The sequence below is a fragment of the Tamandua tetradactyla genome, chromosome 19 (genome assembly GCF_023851605.1).
Source record: "Tamandua tetradactyla isolate mTamTet1 chromosome 19, mTamTet1.pri, whole genome shotgun sequence".
Taxonomy (NCBI): domain Eukaryota; kingdom Metazoa; phylum Chordata; class Mammalia; order Pilosa; family Myrmecophagidae; genus Tamandua; species Tamandua tetradactyla.
Window position 1 is genome coordinate 24,025,609 of NC_135345.1, and position 27,874 is coordinate 24,053,482.

At 39.9% G+C, this 27,874-nt stretch overlaps 1 protein-coding gene across 1 annotated transcript in view; it reads right to left on the reverse strand.

Moving 5' to 3' along the window:
• Nucleotides 1–10,848, reverse strand: part of PPARGC1A (PPARG coactivator 1 alpha) — a 328,446-nt gene extending 317,598 nt beyond the window's left edge. Inside the window, exon 1 of the mRNA XM_077136510.1 lies at nt 10,660–10,848. The gene's annotated coding sequence lies outside the window, so the exon portion shown is untranslated. The remainder of the gene's footprint in view (nt 1–10,659) is intronic.
• Between the last annotated feature and the right edge of the window lie 17,026 nt (nt 10,849–27,874).

Consider the following 27,874-nt stretch of genomic DNA (forward strand, 5'->3'; position numbering starts at 1 on the left):
CTCAACTAATTTCTGTGTAGTAGGGTCAACATAGGCACATGCGCAGACACTATTAACACATTGCAGGGATATGCCATGCTCCCTTAACCATCGCTACCTTCTTAGATACTACCCATTTTACCTTATCCAGATGCAATGGTCCTTTCTCCTTGAAATCTTCCTAATTCCTCCCATAATTTTTCTTTCCCTAGCCATAACTTATCCTTCTCACCTTCAAAAACACATTCTGAGAAGTCTAGAGCAGGTTCAGGCAATAATCCAGGGCAGTAATAAAATTTAGGATTAAAAAAAAAGTATAGTGTGGGCAACAGTGGCTCAGTGGTAAGAATTCTCACCTGCCATTTGGGGACCCAGGTTCGATTCCCAGAGCCTGCCCATACCAGGGGGAAAAAATAAACGTAATATCATATTGATTATGGAGGGCCTTGAATATTGGTTACAGTTTCTGTTTTATTCTATAGGCAATATGGAGCCATAGAAGGTTTAAAAGCTATAATTTAGGAAGCATTATCATAGAAAACACCATGAAAGAATTCCTTGAAAGACAATGCTGCATAGAGATAAAAGGGGAGGGAAATCCATTGGGTTTACCAAGTAGAAAGCCGCTGATGCTAACCTCTTTCTCATATTGATAAATTGTTTTGGTTGGTCTAAAAGATACAAGGAATACTATTGTTTCTCAGAAGTGCCTTAGAAGCTGCTATTGGGAAAGAAGAGAGGGTTGAGGCCTCAAGAGGAATAAACTGAGTACACCGTCTTCTTGCTCCCGCTTCAACAACGTAGCTCCTCTTTATCTTTCTTGTGTACTAGGATTCTATGTCAGATTTCATTGGGAAGAATTAGATTCCTTATATTGATTAAAATAAACAATAATAAGCTTGAAAGACATTAAAACAGATCATTTCCCTGATACATTCTAGCTCAAAGATAAAAATACTATGCTGAAGACCAATTCACACCACATCCTTCTGAAGCGGAAATCATTATGCACATTCTGCAGATGAGGAGATTGAGGTCCAGGAAAGTTAAATAATTTTCCCAAGATCTCAATGTGACTCCATCCTGGGATCTTGAGCTCTTAACTGTCATATCACAGCCATGCACATTTACATGCATACCCAGAGGAGCCTTGTATGCATTCATGAATTCCCAGGACTTCTGAATTTGAAATATACAGGCACTCATGAGTTCCCAGGACCCACTGGGATCCAGTGACTTCTAGGCACATATACAGGGGTGACTTTGGCCAGAAGGTGCAACTAAACTTAAGGAACAGAAGAGATATGTTGAGAGGAAGTGGTAGAAGGAGGAAGAATGAAAACACTAGAAAGAATTTATAAAGATATTAGCAAATTAGTAGAATCTGGAAGTACTGGTGAACACAGTGAAATCTTGATCAGGAACCATAAAAAAAAATCACACATACACACAGCTACAACCATACATGTCATTGTTAGAAACGATATTCATCCAACAGAAAAGGTAGTTTTTATCCTGGATTGAAACAGATCTTAATTTGGAAAATCTAAACTCCTCGGTAAAAATGAATTATTAAATATGGCCCTAACTAGACCTTCTCCAGTTCACCCTTTTAATTTAATTTTTTTTTTTAACATGGGCAGGCACTGGTAATCGAACCCAGGTCTCTGGCATGGCAGGCAAGAACTCTGCCTGCTGAGCCACTGCACCCACCCCCAGTCCACCCTTTTAAAAACTACAACTCTTCTACCTTCCTTACCCCTCTCCTGCTTTATTTTTTCTCCCCAACACTCAATATATATGTAATACTATATATTTCACTTATTCTTTTGCTTATCATCTATCTCTTCCACCAGAATGTAAGTTCGTTGGGTGGGCTGGGAAGAGGTTTGCCGTTGTTTTTGTCAATTGCTTACTCTGTATAACTAGCACCTGCCATAATATCTGCTCATAGGAGGCACTCAATAAATATTTGTTGAATAATGAATTTGTTATTCTGTCATGGTATTTATGGAATAAGCCTTTGTGTCTATTCATCCCATCCCACCTTATGGCATCTGAAATGTTAGAGTCCCCATCAATTACAAGTCTATTTAGCATTTATATGGCACTTCATATTTAAAACTCACTGTTCAATTATTGATCCCCACAATCGACCTTGAAAATAAATGCAGAGTAGTAGGTGACCCACATCTCTCTTCCTTCCTAGGCTTTGATAGATGTGAACAATGAGGTGAGAGAGAAAGCAAGTTAAAGAATGTGGGGAGAAAAGCGGAGGGGTAGGAAAAACATGGAACATGGAGTCCCAGTTGTTGAAACTACAGTCTTTGGTTTACCTTCGCCTCCTTATAAGTGGTGGCATGGAGCCAGAGATCCTCCTCTCCAGCTGCTGCAGATGAGCTCAGCATCCCCACAGAGAAGCAGGAGAAGGAAGAAGCCCCAGGAGCTTAGGGAGGTGGTGAGCCGTGAGAGGAAGATGGCCTCCCAGCAACCACCTCCCAGCAGGCATCTCCAACTCTGCCCTGTGTTTTTCCTCTTTTTCACAGGTGGCAACCAGTCTGCACTGCCTTCGACACCACTTCTCTGTCTGCCCTGGAGCTCTGCTGTCTACCGCAACAAGCCCAAGCTCCTGGGTTTTGCAGTGGCCTCACCTAGCCATCTGGTCCTATTTTACCTAACCAGACCACAGGACTTAGCCTTGGGTGGGAAAACCTAAGGCATTGTGTATGATGATGACCCTAGGGTGATAAAAACAATACTGGATTCTAAATTAAAAGGTCATTTACCATGCTTCACTTCCAAATGTCTCAAATTCATGGCTTTTAGAAAGAGCTTGCCCTGAGCATGGTGTCAGGTCGAAACTTCTTTATTGCCTGCACTGCACATACTAAACAAAGACCTGTCTAACCCACCACCGGCTATAGAACTTAAGGTCTCAGCTCCAATTCCACCTACTTTTCCACCAGTTCTGCAACAAGAATCACCAAATCATCAGGAAAATAATCAATAGGACAGAAGAACCAGGTGTTGGTAGCCATATAGGCATTTTTGGACAAGGCAAAAAACAAATGTAGGAACAATAGCGTCACTTTCATGAACCTGGTACAATACGGTTGACCCATTTCTGGAGGATTACTAACAAACAAGATACAAAAGAAGTTTTTCTTCATGTAAAAGTAAAGGAAACTAACATCTGACAAGTACTTTGAGCATCTACAATGTGTCTAATAATATGCAAATATGTAAATAATCTTATTAAACCTTTCAAGAACCTATGAGATATATATCTCTCTTCATTTTTAAAAATTAACAGAAAAGGATCAGTAAAATTCAGTAACTTCCTCAAGGTCTTATAGTTACAAAGTGGAAGAATCAAGTCTCAAATTGAGGCCCTCCAACCTTTTAGCCCAGCACTACATCATTCTGGTCTAGCCATTAAATATAAACAACTTATATATTGTCTAATTTCCCATTGACTTTCAGATCATTTCTTGTATATAGGGACATAGGGGAGAAAGCATTTAAGGTATTTAATCTTTCATTGGTATACTTGGATATCACATTTCTCATATTGCTCCAGGGAGATTATTGCAAACATTACTGATTACAACAGTATTTGATCTCTGGGTATTTATTGAGTGCATATTGATTGTTAATAGGGATTTTTAGCTAACAGAAGTAGGGGCAACTTTATTCATTGTTGCATATATCGAGTTCATTATTCAAAGTGTTCATCTTAGCTTCATGAACATTCTCCAGATACATTTGATTTAAAGACATGGTTACTTCACTGAGATGTTTTGTCTGCAATAGACCATATATTACATATACATCCGCTCCTAAATATATTGAAAATGATATTTTTGACATACATAAAGTCATAAGAAACTTCCAAACAGCCAGCTTGCTACCAGCCCATTAATAAAAATGTTGTGGAAGCAGCTTTCAAAGGATGGCAATTAGTGACAATGATTAGACAAAACATGGTTTCACATTAAATTAAATTGAAATTGAAATGTAATTGTTTTAGCTCTGTGGTGTCAAGGTACTACATAAATCCATTATTACTACTATTTAACAGCAATAGTAACAACTGCAATAACTTGGCCAAATTTTCTAAGATTGTAATTTGCAGTGCCCCAAAGAAGTTAATTGCATACTCAGGCAGTGGATTAACTCTTTCAGGTCACTTGGGATCTTTTATTAATAGGTCTAGAAAGAGTTAATTGCTTTACAAAATGCCTCCCATATAAATATATAGTATAGTTCTGAAGAAACATATTAATTTACACTTAGCTAGATTAACTCTGCCCGAATAGTTTTTCTCCATTTAAAACTAGCTGAAATGTCAACACATTATAAAGGGAGCTATTAGCAATTCAAATATGAAGTTATTCTTGACTTTAGATAAAACAAACAAACAAACAATAAAACCTTTAGAAAAATGTACCAAGCTTTGCTTTAAGGACTTTGAAAGACAATAAGAGTAGAATAATTTCCAAATGGGTAGAGTTTATCTGCTTTGCTATGCCTACATCTGAACTAAAATCTTTAAATCAAGAATACCAAACTCCAAAACTTCCATTGTTAGCCAGGGAATATAAATGAAAAAAGTGGGGCCAGTGTAAGACAAAAGAGAATGGTAGGGACTGTGACAAACAATAGCATATGGCACATGGGTTTAAAGGAATTGGGGTTTCTTCTTTTCAGACTATGGAAGAAATTATGGCTGTATGGAAATGTGGGCCCAGAATTTTTAGATCTTTCCAGTTTTAAAAGAGAAGCCTAGGGATATTCACATGAAAAAATAATGAAATGTGAGTCCGCCATGTAACATACAAAAAAAAGAGAGAGAGAGAAGTCTAAAATCTGAGTTTTTATTTGAAGTTGCATGTTTCTTGAAACACCATTTGCACTCAAGAAAATAAGACTACAGGCTGTATTTGACCCATAAGCCTCAAATTTACTTCTCTGTCATAAATGGCTTCAGACTTCAAGTCTACATTGTCATCTAAGCCATTTGCAGATGGCCTAGGAGAAATTTATGCCACTTTGTCCTGGAAATGCAACAGGTATAGGGCTGTCTGCTTCCAAGAGGGAAAAAAAAATTAGAACACATCCATGCCATAATCATTCATCACTGTTAATGTGGCTGATGGTTTCTACTTCTTCCTTGGCTTTTACTTTAGTGATCTTGCCCTGGGTATATCACTTGTTGTCATTGGTGACATAAGTCCAATAACAATCTCATCAAAACCAGCCACCCAATTCATCCTCAAATTCACATGCATTCATTATCAAGTGAGGCAAAAGAACGTCAAGATCCATCTCTTGCCCTATCACCTCTCCTTCCCAAACAGAGACCACTCCACCCATAGATATGTCATCGATAGCCACAGGAAGCTGAGGCAAAAAAAAGCTGTCAAAAATAACCACTTTTTAAATGAGAAAGCTGCACAAAGGTCTATTGAGTCTAATATGGGTGTTAAATAGACATAAAATGTCCAAATACCATCTTATTCCAGAAAGATTCTCTGCTTCTCTCAGCTCTGAACTGCCAGGTCAATTACAATTTTCTCTCTTGAATAACACTTATTTGGGCATGTGTCTAATCTCCCAAATGTATTATAGTTCCCTTTAGAGCAGAATCCATACCTGGTTTACCCCTCTGTCTCCACAAAGCAGTTAATATATGCCTAGTAAGAGACAGGTACTCTTCACATGTTTAGTAGGTAGGCAGGTAAATGGACAGATGGATGGATGGATGGATGGATGGATGGATGGATGGATGGATGGATGGATGGATGGAAGGATGGAAGGAAGGAAGGAGGTATGAGAACATTTTCTCTATTTCATGGCCCAGAAAACATGATCACAAATATGATGAGTAGAAGTATTTACTACCTGTGATGGTTAAATTCATGTGTCAACTTGACTAGGCTATGGTGTCTAGTTGCTGGGTCAAGTAAGCACTGGAATGTGTGATGTGAGAATATTGCATGGACTTAAATCATCAGCCAGATGCCTGCATCTATGACTAATTAAAACTACAAAAAAACAAAGGATTTTGCCTTCAACAATGTTAGTAGTCACATCCAATCATTTGAAGGCCTTAAAGGGAAAATTGATTATTTCAGCAGTTAGAAAGAATGACTATCTATAATTCAGCCAATCAGCTCCTTTCCCCTGGGAATTCATCAAAATTTAGGAATTCCCAACTTGCAGCCAACCCTGTGGAATTTGAACTTGTCTTTCAAATTCCATGGTTGCAGGAGCCAATACCTATAATAAATCTTATAATATTTACACACAGAGAGATATATAGAGATAGTGTGATAGATACAGTTACAGATAGAGATCAGATAAAGAAAATCTCCTGTAGGTTCTGCTTCTGTGGAGAACTCTAATAAAGATTTTGATACTGAGAATGGTTCTTGAAAAACAGAATCTTAGGAATGAGTTTTCTGAATTTGTTCTGGGGTTTGTGGAATTGATTCTCTAACATGATTAGATTAAAAACCACAAATGACTATATTACAAATGATTAAGATGGCACTGAGAGACCAAAGCATGAATTGGCAATAATAGATACACAAAATATCACCACTGAATATTGCTACTTAAATGCTTTTAAGGGGCAAGACTCTAGATGAGAGTTTATTTGATACATTAACAGAGACTGTGGAGTTAAAAATTTAAAGAAATTGACTGGTTATTCCTAAATATGTCTGATCAGTTGTTAAAGAGAGCAAAGAGCTCAAGTTCTCAAAATGCAAGCTCAAACCCCACATGAAGGGCATGAAAGTTTCTATATGTGCATTGAAAGAAACTCATTTCTTATAGCCACAGACTTGAGATTTCTGAAAACCAGAGTCTCATTGTGCAAGTGGCTGAATTGCAACAAAAGGCAAATTCCCAACCTTGTAGAATATCTATTGGCAGAGTGAAAGCATTGATGGGTAAGGAATGAGACTCTAAAAATTGGAATCAGGGACATATAGCCGATTATGATGACAACAGGGGCATTGAAATCCTAGATTCAGCTGAGCCTTCTTTGCCAGATGGATTTATAAAAGTCTACCTTGATGAATCAGTCATCCGGACTCCAACTCAAGAGATTAACCCTGCTGTGCCTGATAAACTGTCTCCCTTCAGGAAATATTTTTATAGGTTCCTCTAAAGAAACCGATCATGTTTCACCAGATGAAACTGTAACCCTGAGATTGTTGGCTTGCAAGACAATTCTCACAACCCACCTCTACCAATCCTCTTTTTTTCCAGACCTATAACTACACTGAAGTCCCAACAGGCCCTTGAAAATGAGGTACAAAATGTGACCATGAGGCAGTATACTAGAATCCAAAAGAACTTCATGATTTTTCCAATTTATAGAAACAGAAATCAGGGGAATATGTGTGGGAATAGACATTGAGGGTATGGGATAATAGTGGAAGGAATGTAAATTTGGGCCAGGATGAATTTACTGATATGGTCCCACTAAGCATCGATTCTGGATTCAGTGTTGTGACTCAAGAGGTTAGAAAGGGCTGTAACTGTTTGGGTGACTAGCTGAAGCATGGACCAAAAAGTGATCTACATTGCCAGAAGATGAAATGCCAGAATATCCTTGATGTAAGGTAGATCATAGGATCCAAAAATTTACAGAGATTGGGATGTTACAGTGGATTTATCATGTAAGATCTGCTCTCTCACCTCAGAAATGTCCAGAGGACACATCTTTCCTCTGGACTCTGAGTAATAAATTTGTGAGAACATAGTCCCTGAAGAGCCCTGTAGTCACTCTTTTCTGTAAGTCAGATATTACTGTGGTAACTGCTGTTACTGAACTTGCACCCTTAAACACAAGGGGGATGACTGGACTCTGGATTGGCAGAAGCCAAGAGACAGCACTTAAAAACCAAAGACAAGGTTGGTGTGGCTACCATAATGGACAGTAGACTCAAAGCAGCAATCAATAGTCTGACTCACAGAGATCTAGTTAGCTCGTAGAATCATGCAGTACCTAGAAGTGAAATATATGGGAAGTCAACTAAATTCTTAATCTATACAGGCAGAAAAGTTGTTTTACTAAAGAAAACAAAATTCTAACTTGAATCACAAAAACATAGTCATGCCCCAACAATCAATTCCCAGACTTGAGACAGTTAACAGACCCATGTCCTCTTGAATGAAGGGAATGCCTGGTCCCTTGGGGGAAGACCCTGCTACACGACCAAAAATTTATATTAATCTTCCTCACAGCCTTCCCCAAAGGGACCTTTTGCCAGGATAACTGTGTACTTCAGAAAAGGAAATGATCAGACACTTTGGGGATAATTAGATACTGGCTCTGAACTGACATTAATTCCAAGAGACCTAAAACTTCACTGTGGTCCAATAGTCAGAGGTCAGGTCATAGATGGAGTTTCAGCTTAGGTACATCACACAGTGAGTCCACTGGTCTCCAAACCCACTCTGTGATTATTTCTTCAGTTCTGGAATGCATAATTGGAATTGACATACTTAGCCCATGAAAGTTGACAGCAACTGAAAGCAATTGGTTCCCTGACTTGTGGAATGAGGGCTATTATAGAAGGAAAGGCCAAGTGGTAGCCCCAAGAAAACTGCCACTACCTAGGAAATAGTAAACCAAGTACCATATTCCTGAAGGAAATGCAGGGATTAGTGCCACCCTCAAGGACTTGAAGAATACAGAGGTGGTAATTCACACTATATCTCCATTCAACTCTCCCATTTGGCCTGAGCAGAAAATAGACAGATCTTGGAAGATGACAGCGGGTCATCATAACTCAGTGAGGTGGTGACTCCAGTTGTAGCTGCTCTTCCAGATGTAATAATACTGCTTGAGTAAATCAAATCCCCTGGTACCTAGTTTAGAGCTGTTGATCTAGAAAGGTGTTTTTTCTCATAACTATCAGTAAAGGTTACCAAAAACAGTTTGCTTTCAGCTGACAAAGCTAGAAAAACACCTTCACTATCCTAACTAGGGGTATAGGAACTATCCAGCCCATGTAGTAATCTAGTCCACAGGGATCCTGATTGCCTTTCCCTTCCATAGAACATCACACTGGCCCATTATATGGAAGACATTATGCTGTTTGAACCTAATGACCAAGAAGTAGCAATTACTTTGGACTGACTGGTAAGGCATTTGGCTACCAGAAAGTGGGAGATAAATCCAATAAAAATTCAGGAGCCTTCTACCTCATGAAATTTCTAGGTGTCCAGTGATGTGGGGCATGTCAAATATCCCTTCTAAAGTGAAGGATAAGCTGTTGCATCTATCCCCTTTTACAGTCAAAACAGACACATCTTTAGATTTTGGAGGCAGCATATTCCTCACTGAGGTATGCTACTCCAGCCCACTTAGCAAGTGACCTGAAAAGTGGCTAATTTTGAGTGGGATTCAGAAAAGCAGGAGATTCTGCAACAGGTCCAGGCTGCCTTACCAGCTGCTCTGTCATTATGGCCATATGACCCAACAGACCCATTGGTGCTGAAAGTTACAATAGCAAATAAAGAAGTTGTTTAAAGCCTTTGCAAGGCCCTAGAGGAGAATCATAGCACTTAAGAATCATAACAAAACCCTGACATCCTCTGCAGAAAACTAATCTCCATTTGAGAAATAGCTTTTGGCCGAACGCTGGGCCCTAGTACAGACTTAACACTTAGTCATGGGCTACCACATTGCCATGAGGCCTGAGTTGTCTATGAAGAACTGATTGTTGTCTGACTCATCAAACCAAAAAGTTGGAATGCACAGCAGTATTCCATCATCAAATGGAAGTAGTATTATATATGAGATTGGGCTGCATAGGTCCTGAAGGCACAGGTTAATTATACAAAGAAGTGGCTCAAATGCCCATGTTCTCCACTCCAGCCACATTACCTTCTCTATCCCAGCCCACAGCTATACCCTCATGGAGTGTTCCTTATGATAAACTGACAGGGGAAGAGAAAACTCACTCAGGCTATACAGATGGTTCTGCACAATATACAGGTACCATCTGAAAGTGAACAGCTGCAGCATTACAGCCTATTTATGGGACATTCCTGAAGGACAGTGATGAAGGGAAACCTTCCCAGTGGGCAAAATTTTGACCTGTGCACCTGGTTGTTCTACTTCTTTGGAAGGAGAAATGGCCAGATGTATGAGTGCATCATGGACTATGGTCAATGATTTGACTGGATAGTCAGAAACCTTGAAAAAACATGATGGGAAAATTGTGACAAATAAAGAGGTCTGGGGGAGAATTATCTGGATAAACCTTTCTAAAAATGAGCAAAAGAAAAAACATGAAAGTATTTGTGTCCTGCGTGACTACTCATCAGAGTGTTACCTCAGCAGAAGAATTTTAACAATCAAGTGGATGAGATGACCCATTCTGAGGATAGCAATTTGCCTTTTTTCCCAGCCATGAACAAAGAGGCCATGGTGGTAGGGATGGAGGTTGTGCATGGGCTCAGCAATATGAACTTCCAATTCACCAATGCTTACATAGCTATAGCCACTGCTGAGTACCCAATCTATCAACAGCAGAGACCAAAACTCAGTTCCCAATATAGCACCATTTCCCAAGGTGATCATTCTGCTCTCTGTTGGCATGTTGACTATATTTGACCACTTTCATCATGGAAGATATAGTGTTTTGTTCTTACCAGGATAAACACATTCTCAAGATTCAGATTTGTCTTCCCTGCATATAATTCTTCCATCAAAACTACCACCTGTGGACTTATAGAATGCCTTATACTCCATCACAGTACTCGATACATCATTCCTACTGATCAAGGAACCCATCTCACAGCAAATGAAGTGTGGGAATTGACACAAGCTCAAGGGATTCTTTTGTCTTACCATCATGAAGCAGCTGGATTCATAGAATGGTGGAATGACCTTTTAAAGACTCAATTATTGCATCAACTGGATGACAATACCATGCAGAACTTGGGTAACATTCTCCAGGAGGCTGTTTATGCTCTAAATCAGCCTCCTCTCCTATGACTGCTTCTCTATTAGCTGGGATTCATGGATCCAGGAATCAGGAGGTAGAAATGGGATTGGCACCACTCACTATTATGCTTAGTGATCCACTAGAAAATGGTTGTTTCCTATCCCCACAACTTTAAGCTGTACTGGTCTACAAGTTTTAGTTCAAAAAGAAGTGCTTCCTGGAGACACAACAATGATTCCATTGAACTAGAAATTAAGACTGCCACTAAGTCACTTAATGTTCCTCATGACTCTGAATTAATTAACAGGCAAAGAAGGGTATTACTATACTGGCTGGGTGATTGGCCATGAATATGAAGGGGAAATAACACTGCAACTACACAATGGAAGTAAAGATGAGTTTGCATGGAATGAAGGATATCCCCTAGGATGTCTCTTAGTACTACCATGCCCTGCGATTAAAGTCAATGGTAAATCGCAACAAGCCAATCTAGGGTGGACTAATAATAAAGATCCTTCAGGAATGAAGGTTTGGGTCACCCCATCAGGTAAAGAACCCTGGTCAGTTGAGGTGCTTGCTGATAGAAAAGGGAATACGGAATGAATAGTGAAGAAAGTAGTTATAATTATGAGCTACAACCATATGATCAGCTGCAGAAAATGAGAACCATAACTGTTATGAGTATTTCTTCCTTGTTTGTTATTAATATGTTTGTATATATACATTAAGCCAATATCTTTGTTTTCTTTCCTAAAGCACCCCCTTATCACATAATGTGAATTGTATTACCTTTATGTCATAGTATTTAAGTTTCATGTTACCAAATTTAAAAGTGAATATTACCCAAGGACTTGTATCTCTTCTAGGGAAAGGGTTGGTGTGTTGGTTGTGAGTACGGTAGTTAAGTTAGGCAAAAGTATGGCTGTGTTAATGTTTCATTTAGAGATTAAGTAGGGCTTAAGAAGAGGTGTATGTGTGCCAGGTTGACAAAGGGCGGACTGTGATGGTTAAGTTCATGTGTCAACTTGGCTAGGTTAAGGTGTCCAGTTGTTATATAAGCAAGCAACTCATGGATTTAAATCATCGACCAGTTGATTGCATCCATGGCTGAAAAAACGAACATCAACAAAGGAGACTGTCTTCAGCAATGAGAGAAGTTTCATCCAATCATTTGAAGGCATTAAAGGGAGAACTAGGGATTTCAACATAGAAAGAAGAATTTCTATCTCTACTTCAGCCAGTCAGCTTCTTTCTCCTGGGGAATTCATTAGAACCTTCATTGAAGTTGCCAACTTGAGGGCTGCTGACTGAATTTGGACTTGCCAATTCCGTATTTGCATGAGCTAATTCCTATAAGAAATTCCATGATATTTACATACATGTGTATGTCTGTGTGTGCATGTGTGTGTGTGTGTATGTACACACACACACACACACACACATATCCTGTAAGTTCTGTTTCTCTGAAGACCCTGACTAATACACAACACAAAAACAATCTCATAAACTGCTCTGTGGCATTAAAGGCAAACAGTGACTGTTGGATCTTGATTACCCAATAGCCATAACTGCACGTTCTCCCTCCAGAGAGAACCCTTGATCTTAGGGAGCAGGACTCTCTCTCTGTGCCCTAGACCAATATGGTAATTCTATTGTTATTTGTCAGCAACTGTTTGGGGGTGGAGGGATCAAGTGAGCCAGTTCTGGCCAATGAAACTTAAGAAACCCATAGGCTTGAGGGGAAGGAGCGTCTCTTCTATGAAAAAAAAAAAGGAAAAACTTACAAGCTTTTTTCTACTGTTCTTCCTTCCTGCTAGCAACACCATTGTGAGGACATGATGCTTGGCGCTATCTTGAGACTATGTGGCAATAAACATGAAAAGAAAAAGCCACACACTGAGGATAACATTGCAATGAAATGGAAAGAAATGGATCCTTGATGACATCGCTGCACTAATGAACAAACCCTAGAACCACGTATTTCCTGTTATGTAAATAATAAATGTACTTATATCTGAAACAACTGTCAGTAGGGTTTTCTGAACCTTATACCAAAAAAAAAGAAAAAAAAATTCCTAACTGATACAGTCTTTCACCCAAAGACAGATGACAATGAACAACCACAGTCAGAATAGTAATAGGGCAGAAAAAGCAGTAGCTGGGTCTGAATTACTTCCACTATCCCATCCTGTAGCAAAGCAGAGACCTGGAAAGAAACAGAATTTTAACTGTGATTTTCCAAAGTCTTCTTGCTCCACCTCAACAGGCAGCTGGGTAAGTAGTAGCAACCACATACTTCAAATGAGTCTCATTTCTGAGCCTGACAAATCAAGGACTCATTCTTTTGTTCCCATTTGCCTCAGATCACAGCCATCCAGTATGCCTCTTGGACAATATTTACGCAGGCTTGAATATATGGCTCACATTAGAACAAATAGAACTTCCCAAATTGGGCAATTTGTGACTTGGCCCCTCAAGTTTCACTCATTCCTGATTTGAAATGCACTAAAAGCACATTATTACTGTTTAAGATGCAAACTACTGCCCTGAAAAATATTGCTTTGTACCTGAAGAGAAACAAATTATAAATTATTGGTTGGTCTAGGGTAAGGTAGGTGGGTAAATAGAAATTTCTTAGAACCATGTGTAGGCTGTTCTGTTAATATGATAAGGCTATACTTGCTAGTGGATTAATTACTCTTTTCTTCTAACTTAATTTATTTCATACTTTAAGAAACCAAAACGTCCAGTAGCCACTATGCTTGTGACAAAGAAACACAATAAAAGCAATTTCTCCAGTACAAAAAATAAACTGTTCCTGGTAATGCATTTTTGAATCCAGCATACCTTCCCCTAATGAGGTTTCAGCATGCTATAAATAACACTAATGAGACTTTGTCTTGCCCATGTAATATATTTCCTTGATATAGCCTTAGATTCTCCTGTGTTGCATAGAAAACTAACAACCTCAGAAAGAAACGCCGTCCAATAGCACATTAAAACCAAAAGCACAATTAAATATAAATGAATTCAGTAATTTAATTGCACAATTGTCGCTTTAAAAAATTCAGAAGAAAAGTAATGATGTCATTTTTTTAAATCGGTAAATAATAAAAGTGCTGTGGGGATGGTACAATATTTAAATAAACATTTTTCTGGTAAAGGGTAGGTGGCAGAGATAGTCATACAAGTTTAGGAAAATCTTATGGCTTGTAAATAACTGAATAACTTGGGGTTCACCATTCTGCCTATGTGATGCATAAAAGTAAACCTCAATTTCAATTTAATTAAAAAAATGTATCTCACATCCCAAGGGTTTTCTGATGCTGAACCCTATCAACCAAGTTTCATATTATTCCTATTCAAGTGGAATGCAAAATTGCAGTGTACCTGAAATTCTCCAACTAGCCCCGGTAAAATGAAACTCTATATGACTACCAGAAACACAACTGTCTTCTTCTCGTAGTGATGTAGCACTTTAATGCTGACAAGGTACTAGAAAATCGTTAATGGCTATTCTTGAGTTCCCTTTTATCCAACAACTGACCCAGCACATCTTTCCTTTGATTGTTCTCCCTGATAAGATCAGAGACGTGAAACTTTGTCTACAGGAAGATCTGAAGGTAGGCTTTGGGCTTCACTTTACATTGATTTTTATTCAATTCCGATCAAGAACATATCCAAGAAATTTACTTACTCAATTCCAGCCTTATGGTGAGGATAATGGGGGGAAAGGCTTCTTAAATTTTAAATTACCTATTATCTTGCATTCCAATTATTGGACCTAAGGCAAGCAGATGACAAAAAGTCCTTATGCAGCCACCTAAGCAAGTTTCCTGATAGGGAGCATGGTTGCATTTAAAACTCGTTAGCAAATAGGTCCCCTTATTTTCATTGTTTTCGTATATATGATTTTTGTTTATTTTATCTTGGACAGCCTTCCAAACTAGATAACTCATTTATTCATGTGTGCATTCATTCTTTCAACAGATATTTTTTGCAGCCCAGACATGGTTCTATGACCACTGGGATTACCATGGCTAACAAGATGGACAAGTGTCTGCCTTCAGGAGCTGACACTCTAGTGTATTGAGGGGTGGAGCCACAGACAATCATAGTTACAAGTAAACAAGTAAAAAAATAATTTCTAAAGCAATAAGTGCTATGAAGAATGTGGAAGAAACAATGGAATAGAGCAGAGTACTGCCAGTTAGGCATACGAGTCAAGGAAGAACTTTATTTTTATGGGGGGCGGAGAATGCATGGTCCGGGAATCAAACCCAGGTCTCCTGTATGGAGGGTGAGCATTCTAGCACTGAACCACCCATGCACCCAAGGAAGAACTTATTGAAAGCTGACTTTTGAGCATGATGAGGACCAGGCTGTCAATGCGAAGATCTGAGGGAAGGGTCTTCCCATAGAAGGAGTAGCACATGCCATGGCTGAGAGGGGAGAACAAACCACATGCCCAAGGAACATAAAGAAACAGGCAGGAAGAGTATCATTGTCCCTATTTTACAAGTGATGAAACAAGAGCTCAGACAGGATTCTTAGAGGAGTAAAAACTCTTCCAAGTCTCAAACTCAGACCTTCAAATGCCACCTCTCATCACTCCACCATGCTCTGACACTGTCCTTCTTTAGGTGAGAAGATTCTGTTGCATCCTTTGCTATTGATTTCTGAATGACCCTTGGAGAGACCATCCTCAAAACTGAGCCACATTCCCCAACAGGGTTCTCTTCTTACCTCTTCTACACTAAATTAAAAATATATATTCAATGACAAAAAATCTCTGCAGCAAAACTGGTAAAGAATCATGGTGGGGGAAAGGGGGAGAAACTTTTATATTCCTCTGAAAGGATTACACCTATGCCAAGTGAGATTGCCTTTTGTAATCACAAAGTAATGACATCGCCATAAGTAGAGAGGCTTTCACTTTGCCAGGAAGGCCCAGTGGCCTGGATTCAAGTCCTGCCTATGCTTTTACCAGCTGCATGGCCTTGGGCTCACTCTGTGCCTCAGTTTCCTTTTCAATAAAAGAGAACTAATACTATATGGATGTCATCAGGTTGCTGTGACTATTAAATAAGCGACTCTGTGGGAAGTGCCAATTAGGGCAGGACCAAGCACAAAGTAATGCCACTGGCTGCTGCTGCTATGCACCAATTATTTCTCCAAGAAAAAGTTCACCAAGATGAGCAAGGAGCAAAAGTAGTCCCCTCTTTTTTTCCCCCTAATTTTTAGACGAGCCTTTTGGAGGATGGCTGGTACACCTTTACCACGTGTGATTATCACATCTCTCTTGCATAAAAGCACCTAAAGGGCAGAGAATACGTCTTTTTAATTAGCTTGCAACAGCACAAAACAGATCTCACAAAGAAGCTCGGTGTCCACACCCTTCAAAAAAATAAGGTTACTGTCCCTACTGTCCCTTCCATAAATATCTGCCACTTGATGTGAAGATAAATTGAGACGACAGAGATGAGGACACAGTGGAACTAAGCCTTGTAGGAACAAGACTTGATTGCTATTAATAATAAATAGTAGTAATAAGGAAAATCAACATTTGCTGGATGAATTATCCACGTATCCACCACCTTTCTGGAACAGTAACCTAAAAGTTGTAAGCATTTCTTAGAGTCGGCACACGTTGTCACACAAGTTGGGCCTCATTTCTAATCCCCAAATCTCCATAGCACGATTTCGTTTTCTGCAGACTCTGGAATACCACAAGATGGAAGCAACAGCTGTGTTAGGTCAACCCATCATTCATCTCAGCGCCCCCTGTCGTAACTCAAAAAGCCTGTGATCACTTAGAAACCACCTCTGATCCATAGGCAGCAGCCGCAGCAGACGGAATTTACAACATAGCCCTGCCTGCAGAAATCTTCCTGTCACCTGCAGGCCACATAAACCATTAGCATCCCAGCCATAACGCACAGTCCGTGAGCTACACAGGCATTTCAAAACTGAGCACTTTGCCACTATTTATGGGCCAAGTCAGGGACTTCAGCAGCAATCTTATTTTCTCGTCGACCTGCCAGAAGACAAGCTACCAAGAACAGCTGCATTGCCCACCCTCCTACAGTTTGCATGTTGGAAAAAAATGAAAAATCCCCAGACGTTCAAAGGTGCTGCTCCCCGAAGTGTGCTTCTCCTTGGGGCATTTCACTGGCCCTGGAAACACTTTTAGCTCAACTCCCAGTCAGTGCCCTCTGTTAAAGAGGAAAACAGCAATGGAATATCATTTTTTGTCTAATTGCCCTACACAGAGCTCTCACCAAAGGCAAGCCACAGTGGAATATTATTATTTTTAGAACACTACCCGGTTTTAACATTTTAGGAGCCACGTGATCTCCAGAACCACAATGGTCCTTAAATGAACCATTTTCTCCCATTCTCAGAAACAGATAAATATAGAGACATATATATTTTTCTAAATAAGTCCTTTACCCTTCCAGAGGCTGGTAAAAATATACTCAGAAGCCACATCCACACCTTTTTATAAGCATAACATATACACATGGGATATTTAAAGCATTGACTGGTCCTCCGTAATAGTTTTTTTTTTTTTTTTTACACTTGCATAGAAAATTAAGTAGAGGACAACACAATGAAACAATTTCCAAGTCACTTCTGTTTATTAGGAAGTTCAGAATAATAGGCTCCAACCTGAAAAAAAAATGTCAATGCAATCTAAAAATAAGAAAAGGTGCATAACAAATTTGTCCTCATTTTGTTCTTAATAGAAGGTGTTCCTAGTGCATCGGGAAAAATGACCTATCAAACGCATCACCTTGTACAGTCAATTTATTCCTCTATCAGGCAGTCATTGGGGAGGGATTTTGTTTTGCATTGTCTCAACATAAAACGGAATGCCATGCCTGCTTTTCCTGACGAGGTGAGGGAGGCTCTTTTGTCAAGAAAGCTTTCTAAAAGACGTTTGATCAAAACCAAGAAGATGAGACAGGAAGACACTTCCCTCCTCCCTCCACCAAATGCTGCCCCCACCTTCGCTTAACAAAACCTCTAAATCTAAGCACTGAGTCAAACCCAAAGTAGGATCCTCTTTGGGCCTCAATGGTATTGTTTTGCCAGAATCTCTCGGAATATTTCCCCCAGATTAACTATTTTGCTTGGCCTGAAAACTTTGAATTTAAAAGGCAGGGATGTGCCCCTTCCAAATTTGCAGTTGTGAAAACTGAAATGAAGAAAGATGAAGGGGCTTCTCTGCCATAACTGAGCAGTCAAACTGTCAAGAGATCAAATAGCACCTAGGGACAGACCCAAGATGGTCACTTCTTTTTTTGTTCCTCATTATTTAATAAGCATAAAGCATAAAGAAAAGCTGAGGGCAAGCCCAACTCTACAGTAAAATAGTATATACATATGGCCCCAAAATACACACACACACACACACACACACACACACACAGCAACTGGTAGGAGAATTCCAATTTGGTTAATATGGTGCATTTTTCAAAAGGGGAAGGAAGAAAAGGAGAAATAGATGTAGTCGTTTAAAGGGGAAGACTTGAGGAAATATCCCACCCCTACTCACACAGTCTTAACCTCATCCCAAATTATCTTCTTATACTTGTAAAAGGTGCCTGAAATTCCTCCATCTGAAATATATTCCTTGAATCTTAAATGTCTCTTCTTGGTTCTCACAAGTCCCATCTTTGGTTATTAGTATCCCTGAGATGGATAACACTCTGAAAATCATAGTTACCTGCTACCTGAGAGCAAGACATGTCTTGGAGGAAGGCAGCTGAGTGTAGGAGACAGAAAACAAATCTCACAGGTATGAAATCCCTGCCATTACTAGAAACAATGTCTATATTATTTCATTTGATCTTTGCAAAAACAAAAACAAAAAACTCTTTTAAAGCTAGCATTAATGTTGCCAATTAATTAGTTAGAAAATTGAAGCTCTCTCTAAGTGAAATCATTGTCCTCTTCCCTGCGTGGGACCTGACATCCAGGGGTGAAAGTCTCCCTGGTGACGTGGGAGATGACTCCCAGGGATGAATCCAGATCTGTCACCGTGGGATTAACAATTTGATCCTGACAAAGTAGTGTAATTAATAAAGTCTCAGTGGCAGAGAGAGTTGAAATAGAGTCGAGAGACTACTCTGGAGGTTGCTCTTATGTAAGCTTCAGTTAAACCTTGCTACCTATCATAACCTGCCAATCCCCACCTGGACTGTTCCAGCCAATCCTAAAGAACACCAAGGGCAATAGATAAGATTCCACAAGGGTTCCATGCACTAGAGTAACTTTCAAGGAACCTAAAACTTCCAGATGGGTCCCTGGTCCAGATAACTCCTGAAACCTAGCCCAGCCACTCTAAAACATCAGATAGGTTCATCTCCCTACCCCATATTAGTGACAGATCCTTGTAATATGAAAAATTTAGAATTGCCATAGCCAAACACCCCTAAAGAGAGGGATGGAAAGTCGAAGGTGATGGTGGAGTTATACAGAGAAGATAGGATTTAACAAATGAATATGAATGCTGAGTCATTAAATTGATATCTCTTTTAGTCTCCTGTATTTTAGAGTAGCTAGAAGTAAAAACCTAAAATTGTGAAATTCTAACCCATGTCAAAGTCTGAAATATGTTCTACAACTAATTGTGGTGCTGTGATTTTATAGCTTTTTTGTATATATGTCATTTTTCAGAAAAAAAGAAGGAAAAAAAGTCAATTGTGATGATAAAAACTATTTAAGCTCTCTAGCCTACTATATTTTGGAGAAGCTAGAACAAAAATATGAGAAGATAGTATGGTAGCCCATGACAAACTCTGGGATTTGTTCTGTAGCTACTTGTTGAAGGGTGCTTTGAAAACTATTGCCTTTTTATTTCTTTGCTTTGTACATATGTTATACTATACAATAAAAAATGTTAAAAAAAAAAAAAAAAAAGAAAAGAAAACTGAAGCTTCAGGGCTCTGCCAAGTTAGTAAATGGGATCTGAACCTGGGTCTATTTGGTTTCCATATACCTCATTCCAGGGACATCATGAGAGGAGAGATAAGGAGATGATTCCTCTTCAGCCAGCAGGCAGGCAGGGCTGCAGGTAGGGGTGAAGCAGGGAGAACATGCTGAGAGGAGCCAGCAGCACAGTCCTCCATGGAGCCAGGCAGACATCATAGCACGATGCCCATAACCAAGGTTTACTGAGCACATACCATGTGTGAATTTACATGCAATATCTCATATAATCCGCAGGAAGACTTCTGAGATAAGTGTCATCCCATGTTATGGATGGGGAAACCAAGACTCAGGGAGAAAACACGTCTTGCACAAGACCTTACAGCTATGAAATGGCACAGCCAGGATTCAATCCAGTTAATTGGACTCCTCTGCTTTACTCCAGTTTACAGAAACAAGCATGAGATAATTCTGCTTGCTAGTCACCATTCAAGCAAGCCACTTAACCTCTCTGGTCCTCAATTACCTCAATTGAAAAACGGAGATAGAAGTAACTGCCCATCAGGGTTTCTGTGAGGATTCAGTATTACATCCAGGAGTGCAAGAGTGGCTGGGTCTGAAGCCCAAAGCCCATAGTCAACATGAAGTAGCCAGTCCCTGCAGAGAGTCACTTTGGCCAGGAGAACGCTACCGAGAAAGAAATCAGTCTTGAGGTCTGGGAGTGAAGCCTTCTTCCACCCCTGTTTTTCCGACAAGTTAGAACACCAAGGAACTCTGCCCCAGGAGGCTTGAGCTTGATAATTGGTCTCAGGGGTCAAGCTCACTCAAATCTATATCCGGTCCTCCCCCGCCTTCTTCCTCATTACAAGAGCTGCCTAAGCACACCTGCTAAGGGGAACGGAGCTGCTGAAGCAAGATGGGAAGGACGGAAACAAGAGCTGTTGAATGAGAGAAGCTGATGGAGTGGGCGACCCAGCCAGCACAGCCTCAGACCCAGCAGCCATCCCCGCAGGGGCATGGGCACCTCTGGCCTTCTCTCCCCTCTCATCCGCGGGAGACCAGGGAAGAGGAATGCAGAGAAACCAGGAGCCCCATCCATAGTTACATATTTTAAATAGCATCTCCTCTCTGCAGCCTTACGTGGGAGGGGAACATATGGTCCTACATTCATTATACTCCTGAGTTTAGGTTTGAAACATCATATTTTCATTACAAATAAGCTTTGATGACACTGCCTATTGCAATGATTTCAACGCATGGTTAATTTTATCTGCGGCAGTGGAGAGAGTGGCATACCAATTTACTGCCAGAGGAGAACAATCTGATTTTAGCATCTTAACCCTGAACTTCACTTCCCTTTGTTCCTGAGAACCTCGTTTTAGTAAGACTCAAGACTCTAAGTGACTGGAACAGCATGTCACTGATGCTGACTCAAAGCGAGTGGAAAAAGTTGAGGGAGAAATGAATACACTGAAGGAACGTTAAGGCTCGTGATGGGGGTGCAGAGGGATAGGGTGGCAAAAGGTTTGGGTGCCATGTGACAGTGTGCTTAGAACTTCAACGAGCATATCAAAGTCTTCACAGTTTGGCCGGCTATCTGGCAAAAGCAGCCCTATTTGTGAGGTTCCTTTCTTCTGCATCTGACTTTGATCCAAGCCAGGAAGCAGCAAAAAAAAAAAAAAAAAAGAAGGCTTCTCTCACAGAACCCTCCGTTCTGACCCAGGAAGTTTAGAGGGAAACTAAAATGCAAAATAATGTCACGGGTGGCTAGGGGGAAAGGAAGTTATTCTAACTTCACAGTTCCTCGGAACAAGCCAAAGCACATCTGATTATATATATATTCCTAATTAATTGTTTCACTCTTATTTGATAAGCTTTTCTGCAGTCATTTGATTATGTTTTTATGTTTTGCTTCCATTCTTCCAGTCATTCGACAATTTATGGGTATTTTCTAGTGACCAGGGAAGTTACTGGGAAAAGGAAAGGGTATGGAGAACATGTTCTATATTACCCGGTTAAGTGAATTGGCAAGGACTAGAGGCAATTTGTCCACATGTGCCTAAAGCAAAGGCCAACTTATTTGTACATGTTGAAGTCATCCACACATATCTAAGACAAGTTATCTGAGACTACCCAGCCGCACACAACTGCTAGAATGTTCTAACATTATTTGAACCCCAGTCTTGCTTTCCCTGAGGCCAAGATTTTTGTCAGGGGTAAATACATTTTGTTAATTAGCATTCCATCCCCTTATAAGGCTTGTTTTTCATATTGTTTTTGCTTAACCAATCATATTTGTCTTTATGTAACCTCATTTATTTATTGTATAAGCTGCTTCTTTCTCAGAGAAAAGCAGAGCACTCTGTCTCATTAAAGAACATTCCCCAATTTGCAAATTGTCTCCTTAGGATAAATAAATGGTCTTTCTTTCCTAAATTCTTAAAATTTGTCTTTCATTTGACAACCCTTGGCAACTCAGAGCTAGCCTAGGACATGGAAGTGGAATGAAACAATTGAGATGTGATATGTTGCTCAAAAATACCAAGAACTCTGAAGAGGATATACCTGATTCTCTTAGGGGATCTGAGGGGTCTTCAAGGCAGTGGCTAAATAGGAGATGGATCCTAAATTATCAGGAGGAGTTAACCACAGTGATGTCAACAGAGAAAACAGCCCACACAAAGGCTCACAAGCCAAATACAACTTCAGTGCCAGCATCGGAGGCATGATGAGTACAGGAAAACCCGGTGGTAATGGGTCTTGGAATAACGTGAATTTGGATATAATTAAGAATTGTCTCCTGCCATCTGTCCAGCCCTTGTTCTTAAAGGAGGAAGGGCTAACATTCTTTGAAGTGTGTGTGTATGTGTGATATTCACATGTAAAGAAGGGAGGCTGATGCTGGGTCCCCACATCCCACATATTCTCCTGAAACAATTTATCCTGAGTAGACCAATGAACAGATGACAACTAATCTAGAGGTTCCTGGAATTATTGCAGCTATCTTGAAATTCCCAGCCTCCCAGAATAATTCCTATGGATAACTTCAGAGCAGACCTCTGACACCAGGTGGTATATAATTACATATGGCACTGGGATGGACTGCAATCTTGCAGCAACATCCCTAAAACCCTAGGTGCCTAGCTACATTTAGCCCTCACCAGTCATTTTACCAACCCCATAGCTAAACTCCTCCCCTCATTTTACACAGCTGACTTTTTTTAATCCATTCAACAAATTACAGAAGGTTTTACTATAGTTGGTTCAGTGTGAACAGCAAGGAGAGTTGTTGGAGTGGGATGCAAAGTAGAAGATGAGCATGCAAAGCCCCAAGTCCTGATTATTATTAAGTCTCATATTCCATGCTAAAGAGTTTGAACATTATCTTGAGATCCAGTTGAGAACCAGTGACTGATCGAAAGTCAGGGACTCAAAGCATAGGCTATTTACAGATACAATTTGTTTGGCCTATACAAAGTTTGCAAAATTAAGGCATTCTGCAAAAGCTTGCATCTTTGGCCTGCCTTCAGAAGCTGGGCCCACTTTCCCACAAAACAACAAATAACTAAAGGGTAGCATCACTCCTCTGATCCTTGTAGGCACTTGAGTTTGCTCTAAAAAAAAGAAAAGAAAAAGAAAAAAGTTGGGGGTATGGTGGGGAGATGAGACAACAAATTTGCATTTTAAAGAGATTATGCAACCAACAGTAGTGAGAAGGGGTGATAAAAATATGGAGAGATTGGAGGTAGGAGAACCTGTTGGAGAGTTACAATAATCATCCAGATTCTACACACGGAAGCCAAGGGCAGTTGTCAGAAATGGCTTTGAATACCACCTTCAATAACCAAATTGTAGCGGGATACACTATTTTACAATGCTAACCTTAACCCATAATCTAAATGCAAATGTCGAGGTGTCACAGCAGCACAACAGTTTGACAATACTGATGGGAAACACAATAAACACTGAGGCAAATGCACCAGTCAGAAGTAAAGTAAATTAATAGTACAGCTTAGCTGGGATCACAAATGAATCACTCCAAAAGCAATTTTGTCCTGTTGTAAAATCAGATAAACACCTACTTGCCAGTTATTTTAGGAATAACACAAATCAGCCCATCTGCCTTAATTCAGTGGTACTCATCATACATTTTTAAAGTTATCATTTCCTGAAGAGTCATCCTGTTGCTGCTCACAGACACCTTAGGTTGACAATCTATGGCATGACCTGTAGACTGGGTGGCATTTCAGAGCAGCAATGAAACCCTGAGTGTTTTTTTTCCAGGAAATAACTTGTTTTCTAGGAAGCAGGATGTGGGAAATCCTCCATTGCCTGCCCAGTAGAGTCTTCAAATGACATTTGGAGAGATAGCTGAAGGTAGAAACACATATTTTAGGAAGGGGATGCAAATATTAGTACAGGGAACAATTTACTACAGATTAAATTACTAATCAATATCTGATAGTAGGACACACTGTCCACCGTGGCCCTGAAAGTCATATTCAATCTCTGATGGGACATGCCAGAAAAGAAGATGCTCTGTTTAAATTTTATTCGTGTTTTGTATTCAGACCATAAATAAGCTTGCTGATCATATCACTGTCTCAGATTTATGGTAAACATAAGAGAGCACAAGAATTTCAGAAAACCTCCCTGGGCCTTGCAATTTTTCACAGTAAATACTTCACACTCTTTTCCTGTATATAAGAAGTCATGGGATGTGCATTAGTCCAGAAAACTCCTGAAGTTCAGAATGAGGAACTTGAGCCTTCGTAGAAAATATTGGATTAGGGGGTCAGTGGTTGAGGTGAGGCTATGAAAAGATTCTCAAAATAGGTTTTATGATCAATACTAACTACATGCAAAATAATGACCCCTCATTCTATGAATATGAGTCCAATGATGGTATTTAACACATCTCAAGTTAATCGTGGTAGGGATCACTGAATTAACTCTCACTTATTACCATCCTAAACTTTCTAGAAACTTGCCAGGCCCTCCCTCCACTAGAGTTCAAACAGAATAACTCAGTTTTGTCATAGACAGTGAGCACACAAAGAGGCTTCCTCCCCAACCCCTTTTCCTATGTGATCTCAATGCAAATATGCACTGTCTTCCTGATTACATAATCTGGAGCTGTGGACTCCTGACCTCTGAAACTTCCCACGCATCCCAAAGCGTCTCCCAGAAAAAGATGTATAGGTCACAACCAGGTCAAGTCATTCGTCTACTTTCCTGAGGCTACAAGGCTTCAGTGGAAAACTCCACTCCTGCCCTTTTCCTTTCTCCTTCCCCAATTCCTAATCTCCCTTACTTATAATTATCTCCATAGGAGAGACCAGCAATTTACAAATAATGGCATCAAATGCACAAAGCTGTTGAAAGGTGAAATATATTAGAGATTCATGCAAGAAGAGTTGACAGAGGGAGACAGAAACAAAGAGAGAACTCATGCACCAAATTTATTAAATGTTGCCAACTTCTACAGTAGGACAAGCTCCTTGGTTTCAGGAGGCAAGGGAAAGGGTTGGGGCTCATATATCTGTGACCCCACCCATCTCCCTACAAGGGTCTCAAAGGGTTCCTGGACTAAATCAATGAATACCTTCTCTTGCCTCTATGACACTGAAACCAATCCAAAAGGAGGATGAGTTCATAACTGTAATGGTTTTAAACACTTGATGGGCTGTGAAAAAAAGATAAGCTTTTAATCTTCCCAGTGACTTTGTGAGGTAGTCATCATTATCCCCACTTTACAGATAAGAAGAAAGAAACTTCAGGATCAGAGAAATTGAATTCATACAAGTTAGTGACTACCCATCATTAAGGACAGAATCAGATTCAAATCCAGATCTTACTGGTTCTACAGCCCAGTAAAGATACCAACAGTGCATCATTTGGCTATGACTAAGACCCCTTTCCCCATGATGTGTGTTGAAATAAGACTTTAGAGCATTTGATCATTATTTGATCATTGACTGGGCCTGGTTTCTCACCACACACACACACACACACACACAATCAATCAATCATACATGGGGATATTGACCCAAAAGATTGTAGTTAACTAATCAGACTCTTTGGAGTCTATGTTATACAAGGGGACAAAATTATTTCTCTACCTCCTTGGCTTAACATGCTTGCAACTGACTACATGATTGTGAGTTTGGTTGGGATGGGTGACCTCAGGGTGATGGGGTGGGTGACCTCCGGGGGACAGAAGGAAACCTAGTAGCAGGATGAGTGGGGACTTTCTTTAGACATCCCAGGCAATAGTGAGTCTCAGAGACAGTAAGTCAGAAACCCAGGTGGGTTCTCCTGGCCATATTCCCTCCCAAGGATGATGTCTCAGAGGCTGTCTAGCCATGACAGCAGGAGGCCCCAAAAGGCTGCCCTGTGTATATCAAATGGTCAGCAGAGGTGGAAAAAGGGTGGGAGTTCACGTAGGTACCTGACAACAGCGCTGATGTTAATTATTACTTCCCCAGGGCTGTGTTCCAGCAGTCATTACCTGTAGCTTTCAATTCTGGCACCCCAGCTTTCTGCTCAAGTGAATGAGCCATCACAAAAATTGGCTGACCAGCCAATTTCTCAGATACAATTACTTTTTATAATGAGGTTCAAGGAAGCTCAGGGCAACAGGAGGACTTCTCTGTACCACACATCACGCTCAGAGCCCTTCTCTCCAGTTTCCATTTGTAAAAGGACAAGTCAGCCTGAGTGGCCATTTCCCATCCCTGAACCAAACCATGGGTCAATAGCTGCCATGCGTTCCTTTCACACTGCCAGTGACCTCCCAAAGTCTTGGATCACAACTGACTAAATGAACTGGATAATTAAAAGAGAGGATGAGCCATGCCTTAAGATTTTGTCTGCCTCATCAAGAACACCATGCCTTTTTTATCAATCTACTAGGATTGTTTTGTTTTTATCTGCCACCACCATCACCCCCCACCACCATATGAAAAATGATTAGCCTTGAGAAACTTCCTAACCGTGGCACCATCCAACATTAGCTGTCATGGGCAGAGTATTGAAAAGTTTCAAACATGTCCTGTGCTTAAGTGGGGAAGGGGTGGGGGGTGAGGCATCAAGAGCCTTGTCACAACATAAATTGAAGCACCAAAGATTTCTTCTAAATTGTAAGGTTTTCAACTGTATCAATGGGTTTAGAAACATTATTATCTGGTGAAAATGGGGATGGGGTCAGATTATCTTTTGGTTATTTCTCAGAATTCTAGTAGCATGCTCAAAAATCATATGACTAGCAGTTATTTTGGAAGAAATATACATACATGCATATACACACATATATATGCATGAACACCCATATAACATTATATAGGATATAGTGATATATATATATATAGTATATATATAGTATACATATAGTATATAGTGATAAAGATTTAAACTAAAGCCCTTAAGTTCTATCATGACTTTCCATTTGTTCCAGGAGAAAATTTCCATTATCAAGAACGTTAAATTAGGCCAGGAAGATAGTTCACTCTTTCCTCATTGCACAGTCTTCCATAAACATCAGGGAATAGGAGCTTATTGGCAAGTGCAGAAGAAGTTATATAAACATATTTGGACTAGTGCATCAGTAATGATGCCATTATAGAAAAAATAAAGGAAATGCATAAAATCCAGCCATAAAGGACCAATAACAACTTCAAAGCCTAGTTGAGTTAAAGAGAATTGATTCAGACAAAAACTGGTTTCCCTGCTTAAAAAAAAAACAACTGGTTTCCATATTATTATAGGCAAGATTTTTTTCTATGACTATAATAGGTCAGTAACTAATATTCATATCAAATACAAATTTTGAAAACTTTCTCCTCACCCAAGTCATTTTGTCTCCACTTTTCTTATTGGAATAATCTCCCTTTTCCCTTAGCACCCTCCATAGAGGGTCTGGATGGCCACCCATAAGCAGACCCTGCTTCTGTGAGCATCCTGTCTCTGACCAACCATCACCA